The sequence below is a fragment of the Callorhinus ursinus genome, unplaced genomic scaffold, assembly GCF_003265705.2.
Source record: "Callorhinus ursinus isolate GAN/ISIS: 27379988/994484 unplaced genomic scaffold, GSC_fseal_2.0 scaffold30, whole genome shotgun sequence".
Lineage (NCBI taxonomy): Eukaryota > Metazoa > Chordata > Mammalia > Carnivora > Otariidae > Callorhinus > Callorhinus ursinus.
Window position 1 is genome coordinate 5,948,111 of NW_027397092.1, and position 15,117 is coordinate 5,963,227.

Below are 15,117 nucleotides of genomic sequence, written 5' to 3' on the forward strand. Positions count from 1 at the left end.
GGGCTCACTGGGGGTGTGTCGACAGAGGAAGAAATGAGCAGCCGGGCCGGAGCGTGCAAAATGCTCCTGTCCTGCCCTCTTGCCTGCCCAGAGTCCTTTGGCAAGTCGCTTCTTGCCTGGCAGTCTCCCCAAGCCGGGGCTGGAGGGGGGCCGGGTTCCGGGCCCTGGGCCAGGCCGGGGAGGGCAGCTCAGGGGAAGCTCGGCTCCGGCTCCCCTCCCCGCCTCTCGAGCCCCGCTGGAAGGAAGGCGACCCGGGCTGCAGGCAGGGGAACCCAGACTTGGGGATGGAGAGGGGGTCTGGGACTTTCTCACTTTGGCAGTTCCTGAAGCATCCCCTGCTCTCTCCGAACGCCGCTCCCAGTAACTCCGGGCCTTCCCGCCACCCCACCTCCTTCCTTCCTCCCATCTTGTAGCCACTTGGCATTGAACCTGGGGAGCGGGGCGCGTCGGTGAGCGTGTTCGTGTCTGTGTGTGTGTGTGTGTGTGTGTGTGTGTGTGCGCGCGTGTGGTGGGCGTGCAGCAGGGTCTTGCCACTTGCGTCCTGGCTCTTGGGAACCGGACTGTTTGCGTTCTTTCCCGCGTCCCCCCCCCCCGACCCTCCGTTCCACTTCTGCCCTCCCACCCCTACCCCTGTGACTGGGGACTGAAGGAAGCCGAGGCGGTGTCGGGGTTGAGGCTGCGTGAGTCAAAGCTGCTGCCCCAGGCGGCGGGGGTGGGGGAGGGAGGGTCGGGTGGGAGAGGTGGGGTCTCCCGCGAGCCTGCCCCGCCGGCAGCTGGTGGCGCCGCGGAGCTGGTGGCGGAGTCGGATCCCGCAGTTCCGCTACCGAAGACTGGCTGGTGCGGTTCTCGGTCAGGGAGTCTGCACCCGCAGTTGTGCGAGCGCGAAGACTCTAACTTCTAAGGTGGTGGCCGCTGCGTACGCAAGGTCCAAGATGGGATTCCTGTTTTCTGAGGCCAAGTGGGAGGAGACTGAGGGTGGTTTGGGTGTCTGGCCTCTCGACATCGACCTCCTCTATCCGATTTCCAATCCAAACGTGAGGCAAGAGCCCCCTTCCACCCCCACCTCCCGCAGCCCAACTCCCTTCCTCCCCGGATTTCCCATTACCTCGAGGAACTGAGCTCCGCATTTGTTGCCGAATGAAAACCTGTGAAAATGGCCCATTCACTGGCGGAGTTGGGTTTGCCAGTGGCTCATGCCATCTCTGCAGGTTGTTCCAGAGACAGAACGCAATTACCAGTGAGGTCCTGAGAGTGGAGATTGATACAAATGATAGGTTCAGGGATCTAACTTGTCCGTGTTCGCAGGGCATCCCTGGGATCATTGCTTCACAACGGGTTGACAGGTGGCGAGGTTATGCATTGAAATTCAAGTCTAAAGATGCTGTTCGTTTCTTCTTTGTTATTCTTTTATTTGACATCTTTGGCAGGCTGTGTTTTCATCTGAAACATTATGGCGTTTCAAAAAATGAACAAATTTGGGCATGTTCCCTTTGGCAGAATTGTGCTTTATAGTAGTTGAGGTTTCTACCGTGGGGGGTGAGGAAAACCTACACCAGCAAAGTGATGTGTTTACTGTCTTAGGGAGGAGGCTGAAATTAAGAGAAAGGCAGTCAAAACTCTGCCTTTATGGGCACATACTTCCTTATGTTAGGATGTGTCACTCCACTCTCTATTTTAGACAGAATAAATAAGGAAGAACTGCAGAGTCCTGGTTCTCCTTTGGCTCATTAGCCTGTATACATTCAGAGACCAGGTAGATCCACAGTGAAACTTTTAACCTCCCTAGGGCTCTTCATTAGAATCACAAAGAGGTCAGTCAGGAAGTGGATCTCCCACTCTTTCTCTGTCTTCTTTTATTTGAGCCTTTGTAAGGGCAAAAACAAAAACAGGTCATTTACAAAAAGTATATGGGGAAGCGTAAATAATGTACAACCAAGTAAATGAAAGGATCTATCTTCTAGACAGATGGAGAGATAAAATTTTGACACAGTGCTTTGGAATCTTTGATTGGCTGCCAGGGCCTGTTTCTGGAAAAATCTTACCCTGAGAGTGAAATTTATGAATGATAAAGGTTGTGATGCGATTGTTAATTACTTTCCTGAGGCTATCATTGTCTTAGGTTTGCACCAGGAGTTGTGTCTACTAAGGCTGAATCTCAGAACCCTGGCCTTTTATATAACGTGAATGATAGTTATTTTGAGAAGAAATATTTATAGGGCATGTTTAACCTATGACATCTTGCAGTTGTCCAGCATTTATCTTTTTAAGATAGTACTGCACATGTGATTGAACATGCCTTTGATGTAATTTTGAATGGAGGAGTAACTTAAAACTTCGTAAAATTGCAAGCCTTGTTGGTCCCTGTAGCTATGACTTGTAAATATGAATTTCACTTTTCATCAACAGTTACATTCAATATTCTGGCAGCTTACCATGGTATGTATTAAACATAAACTGTTATATTTAGAATTCTAGTTCCTTTATTGGCAATGCTGTGCCCTTAGGCCCTACTATATCTTGATATAAATTAGCAGACAGTTCTTATTAACTTGGAGCAGAAATTAGAAATAAAAAAAACTGATTATGTCTAGATCACTATATTAGTCACCATATGGTATTTGTTTTTCTTTTTTGCTTTTATTCTAAAATGCATTATTTTTTGAATATTCTGTTTTTTATTTTTGTATAAATTTTGCACCAACAGTATTGGACCTTTGAGGTTATTTTGAAATTGCTTTTCTTTTTAGTTTTCTGGACTTGAGTCATCTGAAAATTCAGGTACATCTTTTTATGGCTACCAAGATGACTAAGTTGTAGTTTCTGGTCTCAGCTCAAAGCGGTAGTTTGGGATGCGTTTTTCCTGTCTTTGAACATCAATAGTGTAAAAAGGTATTATTCCTTTTAGTGGCCTCTCTCACTCTGATCTAAGAGGCTTGAGAATAAAAAAACAGAATTGAGATTAAGAATTAGTTTATGTAGATTTATACAGTGATATTTGCTATGTCCTTAGGATAGTAAGCCTTTGGTGAAGAAAGTAGAAGCTTAGAAACGATGGTAAGATAAGAATTTTAAGGAACTTACAATTTATTCAGATTGTCATGACAAACACAGATGGATCAATGCCATATACAGGAAATCACGTATCTGAGTCCCACAACTGAGTATTGGAGTTTTTCATGAGGGATAAGTATTTTGGGTGGATAAATAGTCAAAAAGGAAGATTTTAGATCTTTGAGATGTGGATACAATTTGAAGTAGATAGGAGAAGGATTTAACAGCATTAATACATAACAGTAATAATACAGTATTATTCCATGATGCTTTTTTCTACACATTAAAAAAAATAGGGGTGAAACGCTATAGAGTTTTAGGGATGAAATTAGCCCTTACTGGTTTATTAGGTGTGAGTATATCCTTTTTGTTGTTGTTGTTAAGAAATGTAGAAGAAAGAGTCATTACTCTTTAAAAATAGTTGTCAAATAATCTGATATCTTTGGGTACCAACTTGCCTGTTCTTTTATGAAGATCTCACTGGTAAACTGTTTTGCCTCAAATGTTGGTTTTAATATGGTATCAAAGATCTTGTTGGTTAGGCAGAGACTGGAATATGTAGTAAAGAGCCTTTGATTTGAAAACAAAACTCTTTGCTGCTTAAGCTATATTCTCTTTTAGTTTCGACTGATCATAACCTTGAACATGTTTGTAGTGTTTCATTTTACAATTTGAAGTAATCAGACTGCTAATGGGTTGGATATAGGCATATATTATTTATTTGTTAAATAAATGTAATTCATTAAATCTAAAATATTTGATAAATATGTGTCTGTATATATGTGTGTATCTATCTATAAAATTATATGTATATATAAATTTATTTATTTATTGCTAAGCCTTGTGAGTAGATATGTCTCTCAGAGAGGACCCAGTTAAGATGAGTTATTCTTTCTGTGCCCTGGACTCAGTGATTGGACTCCTTAGGTGGGAAGTTAGGTCAGTACTATGGCTGTGGATTGGGAAACACCCATGATCTTTCTTATGAGGTCATACAGAGAAATAAATTAAGCTTAAGTTTAATTTTGAGAAGTTTGAAAATCCACTAGAAACGATCCATTTGGGGACTGATGAAAACAGAAGTCACAGAATTAACAATTCCCTGCAAAATATTTTTGTTTTTAAATGTTTTCCGCCATTTAAAAACATTCCGATAAATGGCTTATCCTTGTGAAGTTCTGTAGTTTATTGCTCTCGGAAATCCTACCAAGTATTTTTGGTGAATAAGTCCATGCACATAAAATCCATTACTAGAACAAATGATAGAGGATAATCTCTGGAGTATTTCCCAAGTTCTGAAGTTGTGAATGAATGAAATTGCACAGGTCATTGAATTGTAGCAACAGCTGTACTTTGGCTTCTTTATACAAAAGTCTGTGTCCCCTAAACTCAAGGATATTTACCAAATGCTAAAATGTTTTGTTTTGTTTTTTTAATTTTTCTTGCCTTAAGCATGGTGGCTTAGCATGTTACTGAAGGAGCAGAATGGTTCTGAGAAAATAAAGATAACCAATAGCCATCTTTCACTGTCTCTGTTTTCAATGCATTAAAACTGTTCAAGAATCAGGGAATTAGCTGATAGGAAACTCACGTGCCTTAAAGTAATAAATAGGTAATGTGCCTCAGCCAATAGTGAAGTAAATAGACAATAAAGCAGTAGCTTTCACTGTTACCTGGATTTGTCTTTTTCCACCCTTACTTTTCTGAGGATCTCAGGTATGTACATCAAAATGTAGTAGAAGAGAAATGCAAGTTTGAGCAAAACATATTTTCCCAAACAAATTAAACTACAGATCCTTCTATAGATCTAGTTCCTGAAAAATTTCATGGGCGATTTTTGAGAATTAGAAGGGTAAAATTCCAGTAGACTTCTGATTCAGTTCTGATTGAAATGTGCATAACAGACATCAAGCTAAAAATAAAAGATGAGTAAACAACAAATAGTACTTTCTTCTTTAAAAAAACTTTTAAATGTATTTATTAAGACTGTTTTTTTAGAGCAGATTTAGGTTCACAACAAAATTGAGGTGAAGGCACAGAGATTTCCCAAATATCCCCTGTCTCCATAACATGCATTATGTCCCCCGTTATCAACATCCCCCACTAGAGTGGTACATTTATTCCAATTGATGCATCTACATTGACACATCCTAATACCCCAAAGTCCATAGTTTATTATATGGCTCACTCTTGGTGTTGTACATTCTACAGGTTTGGACAAATACATAATGACATATATCCATCATCATGGTATCATACAGGGTATTTTTATTGTCCTAAAAATCCTCCATGCTCTACTTAATTCAATCCTCCCCCAAACCCAACCCTGTGGGTACAAGTTTTTTTAAAGAACTAATTTCTTTTTTTTTCTTTTCTGATTTCAGAAGTAATATGAATATTAGAGAAAGTTGGAAAAATCTAAAAATTATACAGGAGAAAATTAAAATTATCCTGAATGCCCAACAGAAAAAGATGTTAAACATTTTGCTATTTTTCCTTTCAGTCTTTGTATGCATATTTTTAGCACAGGTGAAGTCATATGACATTATGAAATTATATGCAGGGATATTGTCTCCTTTCTTGAAGGGTATTAAATCATAATGATTATGTAGATCTGCTGTAAGTTCCCCTAATGTTGGACATTCTATTAATTTACAAATTTTTGTGGTTGTTATATATCACTAAAACTTCTAAGAATAGCTTTGGCAATAAAAATAGCCAAAAGAGATTTTTACCGTCTGCCAAGTACTCATTAAGTGTATTTATTTATATTGAATCTTCTAATGCTCAAAGCAGACATATGAGAGAGATACTATAGTTATGCCATTTTATAGATAAGAAAACGGAGGCTAGAGGGCACCTGGGTGGCTCAGTTGGTTAAGCGACTGCCTTCAGCTCAGGTCATGATCCTGGAGTCTCGGGATCGAGTCCCACATCGGACTCCCTGCTCAGCGGGGAGTCTGCTTCTCCCTCTGACCCTCCCCCCTCTCACGCTCTCTCTCTCTCTCATTCTCTCTCAAATAAATAAAATCTTTAAAAAAAAAAAAAAGAAAACGGAGGCTAGAGATAAGTCACTTGCTCAAGGTCACTTGACTTGTAAGTCAAGTGAGTCTTTGATGCCAGGCATTTTAGTGCTAGAGCCCAGGCATTGAGTCACTCAGCTCTCTGACTTTTCCTAACTTGTTTTGTTGTTGTTTACATTTTCTTAGAAGTCAAGAGTGTAAAAGTTTTAGTTTTTGATTCATAGTAACAGTCTTCCAGGGAGTTTTTTACAAATTTTTACCCTCAGCAGCAGTATGTATAGATACTGTTTCTTTTTTTTCCTTTAAGTATGATTAACATACAGTGTTACATTAGGTCAGATGGGGAATATAATTATTCAGCAATTCTGTACCTTTCTCGGTGTTCATCAAGATAATCCCCTTGATCTATTTCATCCATCCCTCCACCCTCCTCCCCTCTGGTAACCACCAGTTTTCTGTATTGAAAGAGGCTTTTCTTTTGTTTGTCTCTCTTATTTATTTTCTTTGTTCATTTGTTTTGTTTCTTAAATTCCACATGTGAGTGAAATCATATGGCATTTGTCTTTCTCTGATTGACTTACTCCACTTAGCGTCATACTCTCTAGCTCTGTCCATTTCCTTGCAAATGGCAAGATTTCATTCTTTTTATGGCTGAGTAATATTCCATTGCATAGGTATGCCACATCTTCTTTATCCATTCATATACCAGACACTGTTTCTTTTTTAATTTTATATGAAGCTAATAAATCTTTTTAATTTTGTTTTGTATTTATTATTATTCTGTGGTAGCAGTCATTGTTTTCATGGGTTGCACTCAATTTTGAGCATAAGTCTCAAGGCAGAATTAATAGTGAATCAGCTAGAGCTTGAAATTTGCACTGTCCAAATAAATAGGTGCTATAGGATTACTTTTGGCCTATTTAGTATTCAAAAAAATGTTAATAAGAATCTTACTTAGCTTTTTTATATTATGACAGCAAATAAAGGAGCACCTAATATGGGTGCTTGCCGCTATCTAGTATTGTGTATAGCTGTTTCAAATGAATTTAAAAGAATTTGGGAAACTTATTTTCTTTTGATGTTACCAAATTGTCTTGGAAGGGGTTTAGTATCCCTAAGTTTTTTGAGATGTTTGGGGTTTCATAGCTTTCTGCGATGACTGATAAAGAGAAAAGCTTGTTGAACTCTCTCCCAGACACAGACTTATTGAGCTGACTAACAGGGTCATGTACATCTTTATAATTAGAGTTTTCATATTGTTTTTAGTGATAGCAATTGCCAGGCACCCCCTCTTCCCATGCCATAAGGGATACGAGAAACAACCTTTTTCTAAAGTCTTTGTTTTTTTCTAGTATAATATGGATAGAAATTTTTTCTTTATATGCAAAGTTAGTTCTTTAGGACGAACTGCTTTAGACTAAAGTTTCCTCTAAGACCTGAGAACCCAGAGTAAGCACTTCTTGGGCTCTAAGTAAGAGCCAGAAAGTAACATTAATTAAAAGGAGGTAATGGACATATCTAAGCAATGTCCAGGCAAAGCAGGCTCACAAGGCATCCTGTCAGCTCAGGACAGATAATGCCTTATTTGCTATGAATGCTATTTTTTTTGAGAATGAAGGACCTGCAGATTCCAAAGGAATTCAGCTTTTAGACTCCACTTTAGGTAAAAACATTACCATTGTTAAGACAGAACTTATATTTATGGCCTTTGTCTTCCCCCTTGCTTTGCAAATGCTACTTCAAGTTAGTGTTTGGGATAAATGTTTACTTGTAGAATAATTGAAGGGAGGCACATTACATACCTATGCCCAGTGAGTCAGTTATTATGGTGCTTGGCACACTATAAATAGATTCTCAGCAACAGATAATATATGCCATACTTGCTTGGAGAAAGCAAATTTGATGATTTCCAACAGATTTTCTTCTCTAGTACTACATGAAAGCGAACAGATATGTTGGCGTTTCTTTGCCTCTTGCCTAGTATCAAATCTTATCCTAAAATTTCCAACTATATTCATGCTGCAGAAAAATACCAAGTTAAATATATATATTATAACATCCAGCTATATATATGTATATATTATAAATATATATGTGTGTGTGTGTGTGTGTGTGTGTGTGTGTGTGTATAGTCAGTTACCTCCTAGGAGCAATGGTTCTTAAATTTTTCCTCCATATTACAGAGCTCTTTGAAAGTTTGACACAATCATGGATATTTCTCCTGGAACAAAAGCTCATATGAAAATAAAGTTTTGCAAATACTGAGAGAATCATGGGGAGGTGAGAATAATTCAGGTGAAGAGACAAAACAAATGACTGCTTGTGTGTTTTGTTTTGGTTTTAATTTTCAGGTAGTTATTTGAAACCTAGTTCCATAATATTCAAGATCAAAAGTCCTGCCTCTACAAAAAGGAGAAAGAGAGGGGGCGCCTGGGTGGCTCAGTCAGTTAAGCGTCTGACTCTTGGTTTAGGCTCAGGTCATGATCTCAGGGTCATGAGATCGAGCCCTGCATCCAGCTCCGCACTGGGTTGGAGCTGCTTAAGATTCTCTCTCTCCCTCGGCAACCCCCCTTAAAAAAAAAAAAAAAAAGGAAGAAAAAAAAGAAATCCTGATGGCTTCTATGCCCAGTGGGTAGCTCATCAGCAGTTTCCTTCTGATACACACACACACACACACACACACACACACGCACACACACACTTCACTACTGTCCCCAGACTATAGAATGCTCATATGTCTAAAGGTTAACTCTCACATTTTTTTTTTAAATGGTAAGTGCTAGAGTACATCATCCATAGGACAAAATGTTTTCAAAGCTTATTATAAATTAGGCATATGCTTTTCTTAAAACTGATCCCAGAACAGCATTTTTCCTTGTTTACTTTCACATTTTCCCATATGACATTAATGCACGAAATAAGAAAGATTTATTGAAGTCTCACTGTGCTGAAGACCATAGAGGATACAATCATGAATCAGCTCAAGGGCCTGGCCCTGAAGAAAGTCATCTGCCCTAGGGTGCCCCCTCTACGGGGGTGAAAGAGGCCCTCGAAAGCAACCTGGAATGTGTAAAAACCCATCATGTTACCCTGAGAATGCAAATATGGGAGGGAAATTCATGTTGCTTTCCATTTTAATTGATTTCTCTGTGCTTAGGAAACATGCTTAGTAAAACATAGGCTGATTCCTGCAAGGATACATCAGAGGGATGTGAGAGCAGGCCTTTGAAAAGCACTTCAGACAGTTCCCATGAATAGAGTGAGCACTTTTATGTGTCTATAATTATTGCTCCTATCTTTGAATTTGTCTGAGCCTCTATATTCATTTACTCAACAAATAATTGTCCGGAGCCTTCTGTATGCCAGGCACTTTCCTAGTTGCTGGGCCTGTAGTGACCAACAAAATTCCCTCAAGGAGCTCACACAGTGGGTGGGGAGGACCTGAGGCAGACAAACTAACAGTAATTGTCAAATTACGTCAAATCCTAGAAGGTGCTAGAACACAATAGAAGATTATAACGGGGGACGCGGTCACGGGGGAGGAGGTGCAGTTAGTCTTGACTAAGAAAGAGACATGGCGATGTCAGAGGAAAAGCTTGAAAGTGAAGGAGTGTCCTGTATGGATGTCTGGGAGAGCACTTTCCCAGGCAGAGGGAACAGCAGTGTCCCGGGTGTTTGCAGGAGAGCCAGGAGGCTAGCGTGGCAGGAGTGGATGAGCAGAGGCCCCAGGGGGCGCAGGGTGACCTGTCTAAGGATTTTAACTCCTAGAGTAATATGGGGGCTTTGCACTGACGCCCGGGTGGCTCAGTCTTAAGGTTAAGCGTCTGCCTTCAGCTCACGTCATGAACCCAGGGTCCTGGGATCGAGCCCCACATTGCTTCTCCCTCTGCCCCCCCCCCCGTTTATGCTCACGCTCTCTCTCAAAATAAATAAATTAAAAAAAAGGTATAAAAAAAAAGATGGGGGCTTTGCAGTTTTGAGCAGAGGAGTGACTGGATCCGATCTATTTCCATCTTTTCCTCTCTAACTTTCATCTCTAGTCGGGGCGTTCTCAAACACCGCTCTTTGGGCAGAAAATTCTCTGTTGTTGAAGGCGGTTCCATGCACTGTAGGATCTTTGGCAGCATCCCTGGCCTCTACTAACTAGATGCCAGTAGCCACCCAATATGTCAGTGTGAGAACTAAAAATGTCTCTGGATGTTGCCGATGTCCCCTGGTAGAGAGGGGACGCATGGCGGTTGAGAACCATTGCTCTGTGTAACTAAATATTGCTTTCTTCACCCACAGTTTTATTTATTTAGGCTTTTATTTGGTGTTTATCCATCAAGCATTGGGATTTTATGTTTCTTTTCTATCTCAGATTCTCTCTCTTTAAACAAAACCATAATTTGTGTTTTTTTCCCCACATTTACCTGATCCTATTTTCCTTCACTGAACCTACTTTTAAAAGGCACCTTCTCATTTCCATTCCGCACTTCACCCATCTCCTTTTCCATTTTTCACAAGGAAAAAATGAAACTGACCCATTTCAAGGAGTTTAAGTGCACAGGCCTATTTTACAATTTGGGGAAAAGAAGGGAGATTCAGCAGGGATGGTGGCAGTGGCTGAGGCTAAGTGATTGTGTTCTCTTGCCAGTCACGGTTCCCGAGTGAGGTCAGCGGCAACCTTGCCTGGAGGGAAGGGGCTCTTCGTCTCACCTGCCAGTCTTCCTCCTGCATCTGCCATGTGTGTAGAGATAGGAGAGGTTCAAATGGTGTCCCAGCTCTGGGGGATGGCACGAGCTATTGAGGAAATACGGTGATGGTGATGATGATGAACATGACTGACATCTGTTCATGTACCAGGAGCTGTTCTGAGTGAACCCATGGGATCGCCCCCGTTAGGTAGCCTGGGAGGTTATTATAAGGTTACTGTGAGGTTGCTTTCTGTATGGGGAAGCTAAGACAGAGAGGGTCACTAATATGGAGGGCATGTGGTGGAGTCGGACTTCGGATATTTCTCCCTGTAAACCGTGGTCCGTAATCCGCTTCCCAGTTCCCAGCGGCAACATAGGTCTTGTTCTTCCCTTCTTTCTCCCCCTCTTCCTGTCATCCACATTTTTTCTTCTCTTTTTCCTTTTGCTTTCTTATCAGCTTCTTCGATATGCCCCGATATCATCTTCAGTTGTTCAGCAGTTTTCTTTAAACGCCCACTCTCTTCTCCATGAGGCAATGGAAATAGAACAGTGAGCGCCGCAAGCACGGCCCCTCCCATCGGGAGCTTACAGGCTAGGGTGGGGACATCGTTCAAATAAAGGCGGAAATAATATTTATGAAGGAGCGTTAAGGACTCAAGAAAGCAAAGTGCATGATGCAACAAGAGTATAACGTCACTGATAAGTCTTGCATATTCTTGCTTAACAGGGGATTTCATATTCCCTGCCTTCTTTCTTCTCACTACCACCTCTGTAATCCTTTTGCCATAAACTTCACGGATGATGTTTTAATAGCCCTACAGCTAATCTCTCTCCTTTGTTCTCTGCCAGTTTATTCTCTAAACCCAGCCAGATTAATCTCCTTAATGCAGTGCTTTCTTCGGGCCCCTCCCCCCCCCAAAGATCATACACTAGCCTCCTGATACCTAAAATGTCAGATGAACAAACCCAGCCTCCCAGCTTGCATCCAGGGGCCCATTTTTCCTCTTTGACTTTATCTTTGTCTTCCCTTCAGTGAGTAACCTGGAGACCATCCTGGACAATCTTTGACACCATCTCAGTTTTTTATCCCGACTTGCATTCTTTAGTCCTCATATATCTTCTCAGTGTGTCTCAGCCTTGCATTTGCTTCTGTTGCTTAACAACTGTTCTTTATTTGTGCCTTCTTAAAGACATCTAGTATCCTTTCTCTGTTAGCTACTAACCATGGCATCGTCAATAAAACATTTTTAAAGTCTCGTTCTTGTTATCTGGTGAGGAATTTGAACTTGAGGATCCATTTCCCAATAACACATATTAAAGGTGCTAAGGGCTGAAAGTTAGTCATTCTGTGTATGCAGGAGAGCCTGTCTTTTATCATCTACTCAAGAAAATCACTGACAATCCTCCCCATCTCTTCTATACCTTCACTTTTTCACTCTGGCCCAGATGATGCCCTTCAGTATACAAATGAAAATAAAGATAATAGCAAAATCCTCTCTTGACCCGACTTCGCCTAAAAAATTACCATTCTACTTCCTAGCTCTCCTTTCCAAAACCCTTAAGAGTCGTCTCTACTGCTATCACCTATTACCTATTCTTTTCTTTCTTTCTTTCTTTTCTTTTTTTTTTTAGGAAAGCCAGAAGAGCTACATGGTTTATTTAACTCATACGGGTTTTTTTTTTATTATTATGTTATGTTAATCACCATACATTACATCAGTAGTTTTTGATGTAGTGTTCTTTTCTAAACCCACTCCGATCAGAATGTGTGCTCTATTAGGCCCTACCTGCCTCTGTCAGTGACTCCTTATTTAATCATAGTTGGTTTGGAGACCTTGTTTTATTTAGTCTCTTGGCAACATTTGAGCGTCTCTAATAATCTTTCTTCATTTGGCTTGAAGAATACTATGCTTTTCTCCCCTGATTTTTCCTCCTTTGTTACCTTTACTCATTCCTCCTCTCAGACGTCTGAACTCAAATTTTGATCCTCTTTTGAAAAAAGAAAATATTTCCACTCTTCTTCTTAGTGTTCATGTTCAGTCTTGTGGTTAAATTCCACTGATAGGTCCATCACTTCCAGATTTGTATCATCAGCCCAGGACATTTCTTCTGAGGTCTTCTCCACAGAAGACACATCTCTATTTGGCTGTCTGAAAGACATCTTCCACTTACCGTGCCCCAAACTGGACCCTGATCTCCTTCCTCCCTCAAAACCTAATACCTTGTAGCCTTTCCCACATCAGTGGATGGTGTTTCCATCCTTCCAGGCCCTGGAGTCATCATTAACTTCTCATGCTCTCATGCATTACCTACAATTCATTGAAAAGTCTGGTCGGTTCTGTCTTTAACATGTTTCCGGAATCTGACCGATTCTTCTTGCCTGCTGCCCCCCTTGTCCAAGCCAACATCCCCCTCTCCTTTGGATTGCTACAGACGACTTCCTGGCTCTTCTCTTTTGCCTCCTTAAGCCCTTTTCCCGCTCATGGTCAGGGTCAAGCTGGATCACATCACTCTTCTCAAATCCCCTGAGCGACTCCCCGTTTCCCTGAGAGTCACAGTGCTTACTGAGTGGTTCTGAGGCTCACAACATTCCCTTCCTCGCCTGGTGCCCCTCCCCCTTCCTTTTTTGCTGCTTTCTTTCTGACTCTCCTTGCTTCAGCTGCAGTAACTGTGCTGTTCCAGGAACGAAGGTGCCGAGCACATTTGCACGGCCCACTCCACTTCTGTGCGGCCCCTCCCACCTGCTTCAGGATTTACTGCACTGTCACCCTACCACGGTCTCTTCGGGCAACGCTGTCTGTGTTTATGTGGTCTTCCATTCTCTATCCTCCTTTCCCTGTTAAGCCTTTTCTCCTCTTCATAATAGTTGGCAGCTTCTGTAGTACTGAACCATTTATTTCTAGTGATTATTATTTGTTTGTGTCCCACCTATAGAGCGTCAGCTTCTGGAGGTCCATGACATTTGTTTTATTCCCTTATGCATCTCAGGTTCCTAGAGCGGGAGTTGTCATGTGAGATGGGCTCATTAAACAAATGAATAAATGACTGGATCTCTTCCAACTTTTGTTCCATCAGCCTTCTCAAGGGTCAAATGATCACCTTTACTTTCTACTGCATATCTACTAGTTACAGAGAAGGAGCATATAGTAGATGCTTATTAAACATTTTTCTACATGGATTTTTCAATCTTGTTTTAGTGGGCAGGTTGGCTGGAGGGGGGGCTTGTTTCCCTTGCTTCGATTTCATTATCTACTTATCTTCATTAAATGCGTTTCATTAAACTCAATCCCTATTCTTATTCTTTGAAATGAACAAAAGCTCTCTCTGTAATACCTGAGACATTGAATGCTTACTGTGTGTGAGGCAGAGGGTTTAAAAAATATTAATTCATTAAGTCCTCATGTTTTTGGTCCCCCAACCATTGGTTCCCATGTTATCCCTCCCATATGGAAATTCTGGAGACAGCCTGTCTATGTAAACCCTAAATAGAGTGTAACCTCAGGGCTTCACCTTGAGACAAAAGTCTGGCTCTGATTTAAAGTGCCCATTATCCCCTTAGGCTCAGGCATGTCATTTTAAACTCTTCAAAGCACTTAAGATATAATTCTACTCTCTTCTAATAGAATATGTAGACTAAAATAAGGAAAATGTATGTCCACTTTTAAATGCGTTCACTCTGTTTTGCTACTTCTTGACTATTATGTACCTTTCTTGCTAATAGGCATAAATTTTAAATTAACTGGAAAATGACATATAAAAAGGATATTGGATACTGTTTAAAAAGTTTTAATCATTCCACCATGTCCATAAGAAGTAAGCAAGGAGTTTGTTGCAAAGACCCAGTATTACATAAAGCACTGAAGAACTAGGTAATATCAGTATTTGGCTTCTTTTTCTTTTATGTACTCCCTCTAGTGTTAAAAAATATGAGTACTTAAAATTAGCCTATTGAGATACTAAAGAACAGACATTAATGTAGAAAGAGGGCCTTCTTAACCTGATGTTGTTGTTGTTATGTTACTCAGGAGATAATATTGTCTGGTTACTGAACTTTCAACTTACTATATGAAAAACATATTCTCTCTCCCCTTTTCCTGCAGGGATCTGGTCATGTCTTCTTTTTGTATGTATATTTTTAATCTGTCCTCATCAGTAAGGGAGAATATTGGAGTTCTTGACTTCTGTCTTTATTTATTTTTTTAAGATTCTATTTATTTGAGAGAGAGAGAGAGAGAGAGTGGGGGAGTGGCAGAGGGAGAGAATCTCAAGCAGACTCCCAGCTGCATGTGGAGCCTGATGTGGGGCTTGATCCCATGACCCTGAGATTATGACCTGAGCTGAAATCAAGAGTCCGACACTTAAGTGAC